This window comes from Lepidochelys kempii, chromosome 2 (genome assembly GCF_965140265.1).
Source record: "Lepidochelys kempii isolate rLepKem1 chromosome 2, rLepKem1.hap2, whole genome shotgun sequence".
Lineage (NCBI taxonomy): Eukaryota > Metazoa > Chordata > Testudines > Cheloniidae > Lepidochelys > Lepidochelys kempii.
The window spans coordinates 94,723,028-94,740,961 of record NC_133257.1 but is presented as its reverse complement, the minus strand read 5'-3'; the positions used below and the strand labels follow the sequence as shown (position 1 = coordinate 94,740,961).

The 17,934-nt window shown below is 39.8% G+C and overlaps 1 protein-coding gene across 9 annotated transcripts in view; it reads left to right on the top strand.

Annotated features, from left to right (window-relative positions):
- Nucleotides 1-17,934, top strand: part of LOC140906869 (cadherin-19-like) — a 169,266-nt gene that overhangs the window by 26,785 nt on the left and 124,547 nt on the right. For 2 of the 9 annotated variants that reach the window (XM_073331693.1, XM_073331704.1), the window contains exons 2-3: nucleotides 7,724-7,764; nucleotides 14,318-14,740. The exons of 1 other annotated variant lie outside the window; for it this stretch is intronic. The gene's annotated coding sequence lies outside the window, so the exon portion shown is untranslated. Of the gene's footprint in view, nucleotides 1-3,482; nucleotides 3,583-5,807; nucleotides 5,857-7,723; nucleotides 7,765-14,317; nucleotides 14,741-17,934 lie in introns of those variants that run through there. 6 more of the 9 variants (XM_073331695.1, XM_073331698.1, XM_073331694.1 and 3 more) reach the window with 6 other exon arrangements.

The following is a 17,934-nucleotide window of genomic DNA, read 5'->3' as shown; positions in this document are numbered from 1 at the left end:
GCAAAACTGAAACCAGTAATTGTGTTTACAGGTGAACACAGTGCAAAAGAGTTCTTTTAGTCTAAGAAGCATAGGCATACTGCTGCACCAGTGTACAGCCCCATTGAAGTCTGCGAGATTCTTCCAGACTTCATTAGTCCATCTGTGCACTGCACCACTGTAGGACTGATGCCTATCTTTGGATGGGATCAGTCTAATTGAAGCACAGGTTCGTAGTAAGGAAAAATAGCTACTGCCTGTGAGATATTTGGTGACTTTGATAAATATGTTAGTCTTCAGCTCAGTTCACTTCACCTCCCCCCCAAAAAAAATCTTAGTTTGCATGATTTTTGGTTGTGGCTATTAAATTTAATGTAGTGTTTTCAATATTCCCTGATATTGCCCATTATTATTAATATAATCTCAGTAGGACTTAGAAGCCCTAAACAAGATCTAACTTCATTGCACATGGCACTGTACAAATATAGTAAGTGACAGTCCCTGCCCTTAAGAGCTTGCAAACTAAATAGACATGAAAGACAAAGGGTAGGAGATAGAAAGCATTTATTATCCACATTCTACTGATGGGGAACTGAAGGACAGAGAGACTAAGTGACATGCCATAGAGAAAGTCTGTAACAGAAATGTTAACTGAATCTAAATTTCCTAAATCTAAATCCACTGCATCTTCTTTGTCCCAGTCCAGTGCCTTAACTATAGGACCTTGCTCTCATACTGGGTTTCTCTCAGTACAGGGTATGCTCCAAATAAGGCATCACAATCAAATACCATGCTGTGGTACAAGCTAGTTTTATTTCATATTTTAATGCCAATCAGTTTAGTCACAGCAGAAGCTCAAACGCCACAGAAAATGAACTACCCTTGCAGTGCTAGAAGTTAGCACTTCAGGTCAGGATTAAGGTACGTTGGAAGTTCAGTATGTGATTCATCTCTGCTGCTCACTTTGTCCTTGCTTTGTGAATAAATAGAGAACTGAAGTTTACATGGTTTTCAATATGGCACCAATCACGAGCACCGAAATCACTTACAAAAACAGAATCAAGCCATATTCACAAGTAACACATAATAGATTATAGAAGCCCATTCATTTGCTTTGAAAAAAATCTACCTTATCTTTGTCCCATTAGATGAACCATGCACAATGGAACTTAGGGTACCTTGACACTTAGCCCTGGTCTACACTAGGACTTAAGGTCGAATTTAGCAGCTTTAAATCAATGTAAACCTGCACCTGTCCACACGATGAAGCCCTTTATTTTGACGTAAAGGGCTCTTAAAATCTATTTCCTTACTCCACCCCTGACAAGTGGATTAGCGCTTAAATCGGCCTTTCTGGGTCGAATTTGGGGTACTGTGGACACAATTTGATGGTATTGGCCTCTGGGAGCTATCCCAGAATGCTCCATTGTGACTGCTTTGGACAGCACTCTGAACTCAGATGCACGATTGTTTGCCGTTGCTCTGATGCAGGGAGGGGCGACTGACAACACAGCTTACAGGGTTGGTTTACAGGGAGCTAAAATCAACAAAGGGGGTGGCTTTACATCAAGGAGTATTTCAGGCAGGACTTCACGGAGGGTTCCAATAAGAAATGGTGCACCTAAGTTATTGTTCTTATTGGAACAAGGAGGTCAGTCTGGCCTCTGATTGATACATGGCTAGATTTACCTCGCTGCACCTCCTCTGTGAGTGACTGCAGTGTGACCTAGAGAAATGAGTCCCCTAGACAGGGGGCGGGTTTGCAAATGAGACATACGGTGACAGTGAGCTGAGCAGGCTCCATGCTTGCCATGGTATGGCGTCTGCACAGGTAACTCAGGAAAAAAGGCGTGAAACGATTGTCTGCCTTTGCTTTCATGGAGGGAGGGAGGGAACAGGGGCCTGACGATATGTACCCAGAACCACCCGCAACAATGTTTTAGCCCCATCAGGCATTGGGATCTCAACCCAGAATTCCAATGGACAGCGGAGACTGCGGGAACTGTGGGATAGCCACCCACAGTGTAATGCTCCAGAAATTGACTCTAGCCTCGGTACTGTGGAAGCACTCCGCCGAGTTAATGCACTTAGAGCATTTTCTGTGGGGACACACACACTCAAATATATAAAACCGATTTCTAAAAAAACGACTTCTATAAATTTGACCTAATTTTGTAGTGTAGACATACCCTTACTGAGACTGTTGAAAGGGGTCTCAAATGTCCAGTCCTAAGCACTCAGGAGCACACTAGTTGTTACTTAACTAGTGTGGGAACTGTCAGTTAACGGAGGGGAGAGAGCTTCAAACAAATACAGAATTCAGTCAAGAGGGTTAGTGTCATAAATATAAAGGGAAGGGTAAACACCTTTAAAATCCCTCCTGGCCAGAGGAAAAATCCTTTCACCTGTAAAGGGTTAAGAAGCTAAAGGTAACCTCGCTGGCACCTGACCAAAATGACCAACGAGCAGACAAGATACTTTCAAAATAGCTGTGCTGAATAGAATGACTATTCCTGTCTGTATGTCTTTTTTGTAACTTAAGGTTTTGCCTAGAGGGATTCTCTATGTTTTGAATCTAATTACCCTGTAAGGTATTTACGATCCTGATTTTACAGAGGTAATGCTTTTTTACTTCTATTAAAAGTCTTCTTGTAAGGAAACTGAATGCTTTTTCATTGTTCTAAGATCCAAGGGTTTGGGTCTGTGGTCACCTATGCAAATTGGTGAGGATTTTTACCAAACCTTCCCCAGGAAGCAGGGTGCAAGGGTTGGGAGGATTTTGGGGGGAAAGACGTTTCCAAACAACGTTTTCTCAGGAACCAGATAAAGTTTGGTGGTGGCAGTGGAAGTCCAAGGGCAAAGGATAAAATAGTTGGTACCTTGGGGCAGTTTTAACCTAAGCTGGTGAAAGTAAGCTTAGGAGGTTTTCATGCAGGTCCCCACATTGTACCCTAGAGTTCGGAGTGGGGAAGGAACCTTGACAGTTAGTGTTTTGAATTTAGATGAAAGGGGACAAGTGGGAAAGGACTAAGTGGGTCTGGGAGATAGAGTCATTCACCCTAAGCCTCTGGATGGACTCAGGGTTGGATCCCTTACCTATGAAATCATTTGCTATTGTTAGCCTGCATAAAATGTTTGTCTGTAAGCCTGCAATAGAGCTAGGCTATTTTAGTGCCAAACTCCTGAGAAAAGGACAGTGTGTGACTGTCACTTTGCAGATGCAGAACAAAGAACTACAGATTTTATTTTCTTTGTAAAATAGTTTGGTACAAATACACAGACGGGTGCATCTCTTACACCAGAGAAAAGAACATCCTGCAAGATGAGTTTAAAACGGTTGGAGAGAAGGATCACTATATATTTGGAACGTTGCATGTTTTCACCCAATGAACAGCTCCTCTAATATTTGTAGTTATGAAGATCATCTCTTTCCAGAAGTTTTTCCTCAAGCTGCAAAATGGTCTTGACTGGGAAAGATTATTTGTTGTTTTTTCTTCCATAAGTAGGTTCGATCTGTGGGAAACAGCATGTAGATTTGTTCTTTCCCGAGAGAGCTGATGTGCTTCAAAATGTATAATGGACCATGGCATGCAGACACTGAGGGTATGTGCTTTAGAAATACGAAAAACAACAGTAATAATATATCTAAATGTCTCTGACATTCTTGTGCCTCACTAAGCCCCCCATTACTAAGCCCCCAATGAAAATGAGTAGGAGAGTAATGGAAAATTCATTCTACCTGTTGTTACTTTGGTGTTAGTATCTCAGTGTCTCCCAGCTGCACCATTGCACATCTATTTCACTGGTTGCAATATTTACCCAAGATAGAGTGGCATCATCAATTCTGAAGACACAGACATGGTCATATTTTGCTGCCCTTTTCATTCTGCAGACCATCTGGCAAGCAGAGTCACCTTTCATAGATCACTCCCTCTTCCAATACTCCAGTCACCCCATAAATGGTTCTCAAACTATTTAATTTTGCAAGGACTATGAAAACCACTGGTGCTCTGTTGACCACGATGTGAACATTTCTGATTTAACATGAATCAATGCTACATAAATGTTTACCATTAAAGAAGGCTTCTCTAACACTAATTTGTTAGAGAAAAAAAATCCATTACTCTCAGTTTCCCGGTCAGTCTGTTTTAATTTACTCCAGTGACCAGATTGGGCTCTGGCTGGCCCTCAGATTGCAGGAACATAAAGGTGCCTTAAAGTTGCCTCAGTCCTTTTTTGCCTTACCCTCCCATGACCAAACCTTATCACCAAACACTACTTGGCTTGACCAGAGAATCCGGCCCATCGTATCTCCCACATTATGACAACCTGATCCTTGGGAGGCCACTAATGTGTTTTGCTTGCTGGAAGCAAGAAGAGTTATAGAGGTAGATGAAAACAAAGAGGTACAGTACTTACTTCATTTTAAAGTGAAAAAGGTTTTAAAGGTATTTTGTTGTTCTCTAAATTGTGAAAGAATAAGAATAAAGAAATATTCAAACAATCCAGCAAAGAATGGAGAACATGTGTTTGCTTCTATGCAAAGGCACACTATGGGCAACAATGTTCAGACTAAAGGAAAGACAGATCCTGACCACTTTTCCAATCACTTTGTATCATTCGGAAAATATAAAATCTGGAAACCCAGTGGATCCAACCTCCTAAGGATTCCTCCTCAGGTTGTAAATAGCTACTGGAGCAGCTCCTATGGTATAGCCCTCACCCACAAAATAGGATATGTGTCTGGATAATCTTGAACCATGGTGCTCCCCAACTACTTTCAGGATTCCTCACCTGTAAAATGCAGATAATATGTACTTACATCAAGGGATGTTGTGGGAATAAAATAACTGAAAGTCTTAAAGTGTACAGTGTTCAGATGAAAGTGTTCAGATGAAAAACATTATATACAGCACGTGTAAGTACCAGCACTTCTTCACAGGTCAGTTTACTCAACACTGGAGAATGCACTACTATGAAATAGGTCCTCTCAGAGTCTCATGTTCTACCCTAGCCAGACCAGTTTAACATTAATAGCAGAGGCTTTAAAGGGGACTGTTTGAAAGAGAGAGCGTGGGGAGTGAAGGCTGTTTGAAAATGTTTTATATGGCACAAATCTAGTCAACATATTTTTTTCAATATATATTACCAACTTGGATATTATTCACATATCTGTTAACAGGGTCAAGTGATCAAAAGAGTGTTACTAGCAAAAGTACACACACAGACACACACACCCATGAAGAACACCAGCACAATACCAATGTATCGATAACATCTCTCATAATAGGGCCCCTGCAAAGGGATGAAAATGATAATACAAATATAGCATTAGGGTAGGATTTTAACAGAGGGCTTTATAAGGCACACCATATTTAGAAAACATTTTATTATTATTACAATTATTCATTTTCTGTATCATGTCTATGATTTTCTCCTCTTCATCAAGACCTGATTTTTCCGGTCAACTGAAGGGTCACCAGCAGAACGTGCTTTCCACAGCAAGTAGACTGGACTGAAAAGTAAATCTCACCCAGGGAGAAAAGAGTTTAACTGCAAAAAGCTTCAGTGAATACGCTTATCCCCCATACTGAGAATTCAGACCAATTTGACAGAATAAATTGCCTTGCTGCTCAATGAGTCCCTCTAACAAGTACAGATTACATGTTTAAGACCTGTTGTTGCCTCCAGCCAATGTACCCAGAAAGAGTGTTAACTGTCCCTGTCTCTGCTTCCCAGATAGTAAAAGGAATTTGGCTCCAAAGACTGACTTCTAAGAGAAAGCGAAGCGGAATGCTGAAAAACACAATTAAAAGAAGGATAAATATGTGAAAATGTTTACCACCACCAATTGGCATAACATTCCAGACATATTAAGTAAAGTTACGCTTTCAACTAAGAGTATAATACTTTGTTATTTATTGGAATGCAGAAGAAAATGAAATTTCACAAGCCCCACATATTAATGTGCCAGATGGGGGGAAGGGGACCCATGTTATAGATTCTGCTAATGTGACTCCTTGAAACAGTTAGAGCTTCATGCTGTAACAGGCTGAAAATTAAGTGTAAATTCATCAGTTTAATTATTTCTTTTTTTCCTTTTGTGGGGGACATATTGAAGACCAGACATCTTTTACTTAATCACTGATTACATTTGTTGCAGTATATGTCTGTAAAACAAGTGTGGCAAATCTATTGCTATGCTGTATTGTCAGGAGCCCCAGTTCCCCTTCCTGAGTTTGTAGCTATGCTGTATGAAAAACAGAAAACTCTCTTTCCCCTGCTGGTGGTTTGAATTGCTCTAATTTGTTCTGGTAATAGGCCCCAGATGTCAGAGTATAAAAGGAAGCCGGACCCAGCAAAAAGATTGCCATTCTGACCTTCTATTGAATTCTAGAGCTCTTGCCCTCTTTTGTCTTCTGAGAAAATCAAGCATTCACAAACATGCTGAATGGAGTGGAAAAAGCAGCCTGACTCTTGTGAAAAAAGTCACAAACAGAACTGAGATGGCCGCTTGCCACTTTCCCTGTCAGGGTGACATCTGCCACTGTTTGTTGAGCTGCCTTTTGTGGGGGAAAAAGGAACCTTAACCTCAGCAGGGCTGTCTCTTACTTCCCCCCTCCCTTCTGCCCCCTCCATCTTTGTAGCTGTTTCTTTTTCTTCTTCTTCAGAAAGGCTTTTATTTTTAATTCAGTCTTTGGAGTCTATCTTTTAGGAAAGATGAAGGGTGTATCTTATGGGCTTTTTTCTTCTGCAACTAGCGCCCTGACAATTCCTTTTTCTCCTACTATGAGAATTTCGTTTATAATATTTACCACTCCATTTGTCTTGGCAAAACAGGTTTACATCTGTAAAAATGCTCAGTAGAATAAATGCTCGGTTGAGTAAATCAAAGTGAATACAGCCAGATGCCTGCTAGCATTGATAAGAGTCCACATTCATGATAAAGTCAATCAACTTCTACACAATTTATGTGTCTTAGCCTATAAACTACAGTTTTGGTTAACTGATCCTTGGCATGTTCAAGGAAATCTATGCAGGGCTATATTTTTTTGTTTGTGGGAAAAGATAAGGTTCAGAAGCAATTTTTTAAAAACATGTATTTCAACTATTAAATTTAGCTTGCATGATTCTTACTCACATAGGACTAGACTGCAGCTCTGCCACAAGCACTGAATAAGGGGCAGCATGCAGCTGTGCTGCACCAGGAGCAAACTAAGGATCATAGTGTGACTCAGGAAAAACTTTGAATCACAATATGGCACTTGGTTCCCCTCTTGTTCCAGTGAGAAAGTATTCTGGGTCATCCCAGTATTGGCATAGATTATTTTCCCCTCCAACTTGGTTCAAAGGCACTGGCCAACACACTGTGGAGCAGAGAGAAGAGGCCCCACTGAAGACACTATCTGCACAGTCCCATATGGACCTACGTGTACGCTGAGTAGCCTGTGCAGAAGAGTTAGGTGCTGGCTACCTGGAAGAATATAGAGTGAGTGATCATTTTGCCTACAGCACAAAAATCAACATTGAGGGTTTTCACCATTTTGGGGTCAGATTCTGCAGCCTTTACTCACATTGCATAGTATTTACTCATTTAAGTAACCCCATCCAATGTGTGTCATTGTTCCAGCATGGTGCTCTTTGGTAGTTAGGAAAGCAGAATTGTAGAAAAGTCTGTTTTGTTTAATGTGCAGAGCTCAAATGAGAAAAAAAGTCTATCCCTCTTTTTGATTTTGTGCCTCAGGTTCAAGAGAGTGAAAAACAAGAAACAGATTTAGGAAAAAGGTAAGGAGTCTCCCATCTTGTTCATTCTTTAGGATTCAAATAGTACATCTTGGGCAGCTAGGAAAAGGCCCCCAAAAGGTTTGTGAAACTGTTAAATTATAATTATTTGCTCATTGCCTTAGAAAAAGCATGTCACTATTCAGAAGGAAGCCTGGGGCTCATTCTAGAGGTAATGGCTGTAGAGCATTCTCTGCAGCCACAGCATTCTCCATTATTACTAGAGAAATCTTTCAGTTGTTGCTTTAGATTGATTCAGCATGACAGAAAAGCCAGTTAGCTACTCATATGCCTTGAGGTTTTTTAAAGCTGTGAGTACAAAGGTTTTACCTTTTGTAACAGGTATGCCATCATGTAGCCAGGCTTTGTTTAGGACTGACAACCACAATATTTATGGATTGGGCATCCATGGAATTTAGCATAGGGCCAGCCAGCAACCCAACCCTATCTCTGAAAATGTTGTCAAGCAAAAGAACTGTAGCCTGCCAGACTCAACATCTAGAAGATAGAAGAGAGTTATATGGGTCCAGAGCCTGTTGGAGATTGGTGTCCTAGAAGTGAATTAAACCTGTGTCCAGGATCACTGAAACTTTAACAAAGATCACTGACTCTTTTTCTAAACAAAGGTTGACTTGGGGGTTTTGTGACAAATGCTTTGCACTTTCCTTACTGCATTTAGTATTACCTCAGAACTAGAACACTAGCAATTAGCTGAAACAAGTTTCAGAGTAACAACCGTGTTAGTCTGTATTCGCAAAAAGAAAAGGAGTACTTGTGGCACCTTAGAGACTAACCAATTTATTTGAGCATAAGCTTTCATGAGCTACAGCTCACTTCATCGGATGCATACTGTGGAAAGTGTAGAAGATCTTTTTATATACACACAAAGCATGAAAAAATACCTCCTCCCACCCCACTCTCCTGCTGGTAATAGCTTATCTAAAGTGATCACTCTCCTTACAGTGTGTATGATAATCAAGGTGGGCCATTTCCAGCACAAATCCAGGGTTTAACAAGAACGTCTGGGCGGGGGAGGGGGGTAGAAAAAAACAAGGGGAAATAGGTTACCTTGCATAATGACTTAGCCACTCCCAGTATCTATTCAAGCCTAAGTTAATTGCAACCAATTTGCGAATGAATTCCAATTCAACAGTTTCTTGCTGGAGTCTGGATTTGAAGTTTTTTTGTTGTAATATAGCAACTTTCATGTCTGTAATCGCGTGACCAGAGAGATTGAAGTGTTCTCCGACTGGTTTATGAATGTTATAATTCTTGACATCTGATTTGTGTCCATTTATTCTTTTACGTAGAGACTGTCCAGTTTGACCAATGTAAATGGCAGAGGGGCATTGCTGGCACATGATGGCATATATCATTGATCATCATACACACTGTAAGGAGAGTGGTCACTTTAGATAAGCTATTACCAGCAGTGGGTTTGTGGGGGGAGGGGGGAGGGTGAGAAAACCTGGATTTATGCTGGAAATGGCCCAACTTGATTATCATACACATTGTAAGGAGAGTGATCACTTTAGATAAACTATTACCAGCAGGAGAGTGGGGTGGGAGGAGGTATTTTTTCATGCTTTGTGTGTATATAAAAAGATCTTCTACACTTTCCACAGTATGCATCCGATGAAGTGAGCTGTAGCTCACGAAAGCTCATGCTCAAATAAATTGGTTAGTCTCTAAGGTGCCACAAGTACTCCTTTTCTTTTAGCTGAAACAAGTTTGTCTGTTGTTCTACAGTGTTGCTGTGCACTGTTCGGATGTTGCTGTGTTTCACTCCAGAGCTAGCGGAGCTTCAGGATTAGATGAAGTGATTCTTACATTATCATCATCATTACAGTTCACAAAGCATGGAAGGTTGTATATAAATGTAAGATATTATTTTCAGCAGCAAAATCAGATAACGTAACCAAGTAAAAATCAAATATAATGCCTGCTAGACTAACACTACTTCTCCCAGGACTCATATTCTTTGGAGATTTCTATTTAAGTCTTCCCCCTGCCCATTAATCTCCAGTCCATCTTCTCTTTTTACATTCTACAGCACTAGCTGACACACACTGGCAACAGCAAGACTAGCTCACTAAGGCAGCTGCTTGTACCCTGCTAACATTGGCCACTGATATAGCAGCATGGTGACACATAACAGACAAAGGTCACTCAACTTCTGTCCCTTGGTTATTCATTTCTACACAGGTGACTAGCACTTCAAGATTCCTCCTCCTAGCCTGTCATGTTGCTTCACAGCAGTATGAAAAGTAAGGACAACTCTAGCCTTGATAAGGTCTTCTTTATTAAATGTTGCTTTACTGATAGTTCAAAAATATATGCTCCCTTGCAACTGTTAGCCAAACTCAGATGAGGTGCAGTAGAAAAAAGATTGTATCCAGTAACAATTGCCACAACAGAAAAATTCCAGGAAAGAAAAGAAAAGTGTACTTGTTAAAGATAACCTATTAAATCTAAATGGAAATATGTAGTGGAGGAATCGTATATCTGCAGGGCTGACATAAAAATAACCTAATGTGATGCACAAATTCACTCAGATACCTATGATACTAATTTTTGTTGATGCTGAGCACTTTAGGATATATTCCATCACTGGCACCAGACTATTTATCTTCAAGCAAAAGAGCTTTCAGCAGTTATGCAAGGTCTTTTATTTAACCAGGATAAACTTGTATAGCACAAATAAGCCTAGCATTTGGGTATTCCTTTTTGGCTCAAAAGAATTTAATACAATGTATATATCAGCATGTGAAACCTATTTTACTTTCTCAGCATTCTCCTTCCTCTCATAAATTTGTCCTAGCTAACTTTGTGTAGGAATGAACAGCACATTCACTGATAGGTTGCTACAGCTGTAATTTCGGTCTGACAACAGTATAAACCTCAAGAACACTTCTAAAATATTCAAGTTCAGTAGTGAAAGAACTTGTTCTGAAGAAAGGAATACCATTGATTGTTCTGAGTCCCTGGTCCCTAGCAAATAAAGGTGTGCGGCTGTGAAATCCTCAGAAGTCATGTGTGAGCCCTTGACATGATCTAGAAAAAACTGTAAATATACCTGATGTTATAAAACTGAGAATTAGAATATAAGGAGTCAGATTTTCAGATGAGCTCCAGCCCCTACAGTGGCTAACATAGATTAAAGTGCGAGGAAGACATCACCAATTTTGGTGGCTGTTCTCACAGGTCTTGACGTCAAATTACATGATGACCCGGCATCATATTATCTGGTGGTGATAGGACACAGCAAGAGGAAAAGAATAGGGACAAGAAAAGAAATATATCTTCAAGCAGTTGATGTCCCCAGCAGAAGGACAGAGCTAAATAAGCTAAACTTTCTGACTCTGACCCAGAATATCACTTAAGCATATACTTCATTTCATTGCCACAAAATACAATTGAGGCCAAGAGCATAGCAAGATTTTTTTTAAAATTAAAGAAAGAAGATTAGGCATTTATATGGACAATAAGAACATTCACAGTTTCATTAGATAGTTTTAAAATATTAGAATATTCAAAGTCCTTTGAAGTCATAGAATCATAGAAATGTCAGGCTGAAGGGAACTCAAGAAATCATTTAGTCCATCCCCTTGTGCTAAAACAGGATTAAGTCTACCTAATCTATCCCCAATAGATGATCATCTATCCAGTTCTTAAAAATCTCCAGTGACAGGGACTCTACAACCTGCCTAGGTAACCTGTTTCAGTGCTTAACTATCCTTATAGTTAAGAAGTTATTCCTAATACCCAACCTATATTTCCCTAGCTGCAAAGTCAGGTATTGCAGTCTATTGCCCTGCCACTGTTGGGTTGTTCCTTATTAAATGTTGCTTTTGTTTATTTTTAAATGTCCCAAGCAGTAAATTTTCCACCACCTCTTTGGGAAGACTGTCCTAGAGTCTAACATAATCCTATTGTTTGGATGTTTTCCTGGTATTCAACTTTAATATTCTACATTTTATTTTCAATCCATTACTCCTATTTATATGTCTTGTATTAGCCAAAATAATTCTTCTATTTTTTTTGTAATAAAACCCTTCATATAGTTTTAGATTGTTATCTTGTCCCTTCCCTTTATCAGCACTTAAGCAGGTTGCATAGACTTAACCCTTTAAAGCCCAGTCTGTCAATGTAAAGGGGTTCAGAGTGGTCTAAGGGTCCTTAATTGGAATGACAATCTGTCCCATACTCTTTTCTTGTGAATTATTTCTCAGAGCCCCCAATAATTTATTTTGCCTTTCTCTGAACCCCTTCCATTTTGTGAATATCACCCTGCTAATGCAGTTCCCACTATACTCCAGGTATGTTTGCACTCTCTCTCAATTCAGAACAATATGTAGGTAGCCCAAAAGTGTATTAGCATTTTTTTTTTGCTGTCACGTCATGTTGTAAACTTATGTCTAATTTGTTGCCCAGTACATAACAGTACCAGAAACCAGCATAAAGTGAAGGTTATCACTGAAATACCCAATGCAAAAGTACCCAGTGTAACAGTACCGTGCATAAGCCCCCAAATGCTCACATATCTGAAGGCTTATCCTGAGTGACTTCATTACTGGAAGTGCGGCCTCAGGTAGGTGACACATCCAGGAATATTAGAAAGGCACTAATATTTCCTGTGTCTGTCCCCAAACTGTAAACCAGCTCCAATATTACCATAGGGGTGTACTTCTAAGAGAAGGACACCATCATTTTAAAACAGTGACAAAGTTCATTGTAGCTGGGGAACAGTAGTTAGAAAAAAGAACAGGAGGACTTGTGGCACCTTAGAGACTACCAAATGTATTTGAGCATAAGCTTTCGGAAGCTACAGCTCACTTCATCGGATGCTTTCAGAATGTATCTGATGAAGTGAGCTGTAGCTCATGAAAGCTTATGCTCAAATACATTTGTTAGTCTCTAAGGTGCCACAAGTACTCCTTTTCTTTTTGCGAATACAGACTAACATTGCTGCTACTCTGAAACCAGTAGTTAGAAAATGAGTAGAGGTGGTTGGAACGTTTTAGACCAAATAAAATTTCATGGAAATGTGCTGTTTTGAGAAGAGGTACCAGTTATGATTAATCAGGAAGGTTTTTGAGATCCAGGGCATTCTGATCACTTCTAAACACGGAGAGAAAGAGAGAGACCTGAATCAAAAACCATGCAGAACAAAACCATATTTCTACATCTCAAAAGTTGTCATGAAATGGAAATATCTTCTAGACAGGTATAAAAATAACCATACTGGATTTCTTTGACCCTCAAAAAACACTCCAAAAATGGGATAGGGTGCTTCCCATTTTTAAAGGTCATAGGAGTAGATCTCTCTTGACTGATATCAGTGCTGCTACTGCTCTTTCATTTGCCTCCCTCCAAGCAGTCACAAATGAGCAGATCACCATATTATACGCCCATGTATCAGGGTGGAATCCAGGACTGTGAGGCTGCAATATTAGGTAGCAACTAGAGTCTTCCTCTGCCCCAGTAGGATTCTGCCAGTGCCTCTGGCAGGATGATAGAGCTCCAGACCAATATGGTTCTTCTCGAGTCCCAGGTAGGGCAGACTGAGACTTACTTAGCCTTCCCTGACCCTCTAGAACTGCAGTTTCTGGCTCCTGGGATTTCAATATATATGGGCTGTGCAGAGAAGAGCAATAGAAGAAGAATTCAAGGAAGAAATGTGCTTTGAGGAGAGGACTGGGTGAAGAGAAAGCCCCTGGGGGGCAAGAAATGAGACACTTCTTCAGCCATAGGAAGCAGTATTACAGAGACTGGCACATAGAGCAATAAGGAAAGAGGGCTGTGAGGTCCATAGGGAGCAGGAGGAAATGAGAGCAGAAATAAAGATGGGGTGAAATTAGATGAAGCTTTAAAGATTAGAATATTGAATCTGATGCAATAAAAATCTAAGAAGCCATGTCAGGATTCAAGGTTGAGAGTGATAAAGTGTTGGGTGCAGAGTTTTGGATAAACTGGAGGGGGGAAACTGAGACGGACCCAGGGGATATTACAAATATCATTATGAGAGATTAATAAGGTCCACAGATATATTTCAGGCAAGTGGACAGAAAGGAAAGGACAGGTAAAGGAAATATATTGCAATTTTATGTTGTACATGTTTGTGTCTGTCCAATAAAATTAGTAATGTGTGCTGGTTTTGTGAGGCACTAAAATTATATTTGATTATTACAATAAAATAAAAAAGGGAGTTAGCTGCTATCACATCTGGAGGACTGAGCGTCTCCCACCAACCAGTAAAATAGTTGGTTTGGGGTGATAATGCTAAATCATGATTCAGAATCACAATCCACCACTATTTTTTCCCCCTTCTTAAACGTCAGGTAAAATCACTGAAGCATGAAGTGGATTATTTAACTCACAAAGTGATAATGCGCAGCACTGTTAACACTTACAGGCAGGAATGAAACCTGAAGTTGTAGTAATCTTACTGTGGTTAAACAGATAATTATGTAATTTCCTACCTTGTGATTAAGAGCCCCACGCCATGGGAAAAAGGCAACAAATTGTCAAATTGCCATTGTTTGATTTCTGACAGAGGCCAGGACCTTCCCCGCCTCGTTGTGGCCTTCATCACCCCCCTGCTCAACTGTCTGCTTTGCATTGCCTGCGAAGGGCAGAACAGACTGCTCTTGCAGGAGCTGGAAATTGAGAGGCAGTCAGTCTTTATAACAGGAGAGGGCAAAAGCCAACTCTCCACACTGAAGATTTCAGAACAGCCTGATGAATGGCTACTTGCACTTCAGAGAGAAGGAGGGGAGGAAGGAAGAGAGGCCTGCGATGGTGAGATTGAAAGCATTAACGTTCTACACACTGTTCTGATATACGTCTGAGTTGGCAATTTAAAAGCTATTTTAATTTGTCCCCAGCACACTGAACCATCATTGTTTTCACCCTAGTAGCTTCAGCAAGTGCAAAAACAACAGCAACAACAACAAAAAAAACAGCCCCACAACCTGAGGTATAATCATGTTTTGTTTTTGTTTGTTTTTCCGATCAGTGTTGTGGTTTGGAGGGCATGATAGTGAGCTACAGGAGTCATTATGTATTCATTTTGGTGGTTTATTTTAGTAAGCAATGTATAGCTCTTTCCAGATACTTTATTTTCTGCTCATTAATTGAGTCCCCATTTATGCTGTTCCTTTTGCATTAAAAGATGTATTGCACTATTTAGAGCCTTAATTTAGCCCATATGTCAAAACTATATCTAAATGAGCCACTTACAGTACTTTAGTGTGAAATACAAGTCTCTTCTCCCCTGCATGACCATATTTTTCCCTTTACAGATTTGGCTTCTTCAGTGAAAGTAAAGTATTGTCCTTTAATCAAAAGTGAAATAAAACTGTATTACCAAGAATAATACTAAAAATTATGGGAAGAAATACAAATATTGGGATATCGCACCAAATCCTGAGCATATAATATGCTGAAGGTTTTCAGGGATATTTAATCCTTGGAAAAATAGGTCAGATCCTCAGATGGTGTAAATTGACTAAGCTGCACTGAAGTAAATGGGGCTGATTTACATCAGATACATTGTTCTCCAAACAGCAGACTGTATAGTCCTACGATAATTTTGAATGCCATGCATTTCTTTTTTGGAAAGCCTTATTAAAAAAGTAACTAAGTTGTTTTTCCTGTTATCTGATCATTTTTACCAAAATATATTATTACCCTGCATGTTCCCTAAAAGAAACTCTTCTTGTAAAATATTCTCTTTTGTTGCCAATGTTGTTATACAGTAGAACAGGTAACTGCAGCGTATGTAAGAATAATGAATATCTCTCTGAAGAATCAAGACAAACCATTTTCCTAAATTCTCTCTCAAGGCTGGTGAGGAGTTCCACCTGTTTTGTCAATTTTTCTACTGTAGAATTGCCAGATTGAGCGGTTGGATGAAATCCTAGCACCATTGAAGTCACTGGAAAAATCATAATTGACTTCAGTATGATATCACTCCTTCTGTTCTGAGTTTCCACTGAGAAATTTCTTCTACTGGAGAATTTTATCTTTTTTTTTGCTATTAGTCCTGCACTGGGTCAGATTCTAAGCTTATGTAAACTGGCATAGCTCCTATGAAGTCTCTATTGAATTGGACACTGAATCCAAGACAATACATTTACAGTTGAATATGGGAAATGTAGCTCTTTACCCCTTCTTGGCTAGCAGAAGAGTGATTTTTTTTTTCCTTTTGGGAGTTTCACCTTTGCCCGGTTAGAATGTGTATATAACTTGCATGATGATACTGATGTTCACAATAATGATGTTTGTCATCTGTTCCATTGCCAATGGGATCTGCTCTCTCCCATTAAGCACTATGCAATAACTCTTCATTCTCACAGTTTTTAATTCTACATTCTGAGGGCTCAGTGAACTTTTGCATTGATTTATGTACATAAGGTTCCTTCTCTGTTCTAATGGTACCAATCTCTACTTTCCTTTTAATGAGGAAAGACTGGGTGTGTCTTTTAATGATTTATGGGCACATACCATTTTTTCAAAAATCTCAATTAGTATTTATCTAGAACTTTTTTTCTCTATCCTTAAGAATCAGAACATTTTCTGCACAGGTCCTTTCTCGTTCTGGCAGTACTCTTTATTTATATATTGCTTATTACAAGATAAATATTATTACAACCATGGCAATGTTGTAATAATGATATTTAACATCTGTTCGTTTTATATACCAACTGCTCCTCACTGGTATTTTATATACCAATATACTCCTCACTGTTTCCTAATTCATTACAAAATTTAAAAAGAAGTCTATTGTCAACACTTCAATTCAGTCTCAGGCTATATTTGACATCAGAACATTTCACCAGGTTAGGACCCACTGGTTGACTTTGTTTCTTAGTATCAGAACATTTTCAAGACTTGTAAAATAAGAAATAAAACAATCCCCAAATTCTACGTGGAGTTTGGTTCTAATGGAATTTGGGGTATCAGTATTGCATTTAGTCATACTATAGGCACACTGACGTTTGTTGTAAATAACCCCCTGGTACCCAGTGCTGAGCAAAAGTAATTAATTTCCTAGTTATGGGGTCTTGTTATGGATTTGACACACATGTGGCCAACTTGACTGCTCTCATTTTTTGTAACTGTGTAAGCAAGTTAAATTTCAGCAGCACCTCTGCTGTAGTTTCTAGTTGCAGAGAGCTTATAGCTCAAGGTAAGGGACCTTTTCACTACTTTACATACATTGGACTTGAAAACTTTTCAGTCCCCTGGGACTAATGTGGCACCTGATCCATCAATGTGGACTAGAGTAATTTTGAACCCAAATCTTGAAGGTTATTGTTGAGGTCAGTAGTTGCCAAGAGTACTGCATAGCACATCCCGGTACTCATACAGAATCATAGAATATCAGGGTTGGAAGAGACCTCAGGAGGTCATCTAGTCCAACCTCCTGCGCAAAGTAGGACCAATCCCCAATTAAATCATCCCAGCCAGGGCTTTGTCATGCCTGACCTTAAAAACTTCTAAGGAAGGAGATTCCACCACCTCCCTAGGTAACACATTCCAGTGCTTCACCACCCTTCTAGTGAAAAAGTTTTTCCTAATATCCAACCTAAACCTCCCCCGCTGCAACTTGAGACCATTACTCCTCCTTCTGTCATCTGCTATCACTGAGAACAGTCAAGATTCATCCTCTTTGGAACCCCCTTTTAGGTAGTTGAAAGCAGCTATCAAATCCCCCCTCATTCTTCTCTTCCGCAGACTAAACAATCTCAGTTCCCTTAGCCTCTCCTCATAAGTCATGTGTTCCAGTCCCCTAATCATTTTTGTTGCCCTCCGCTGGACGTTTTCCAATTATTTCACATCCTTCTTGTAGTGTGGGGCCCAAAATTGGACACAGTACTCCAGATGAGGCCTCACCAATGTTGAATAGAAGGGAACGATCACGTCCCTCAATCTGCTGACAATGCCTCTACTTGTACATCCCAAAATGCCATTAGCCTTCTTGGCAACAAGGCCACACTGTGGACTCATATACAGCTTCTCGTCCACTGTAACCCCTACGTCCTTTTCTGCAGAAACTATTTTTTTTCAGAATCCCATTGACATTAGTAAAGCTCTTCATGGTTCTCCTTGCAGACATCACTAATGTATTTTTATTGATTCTCCATTTATCTAGCTATCTAGTGATCT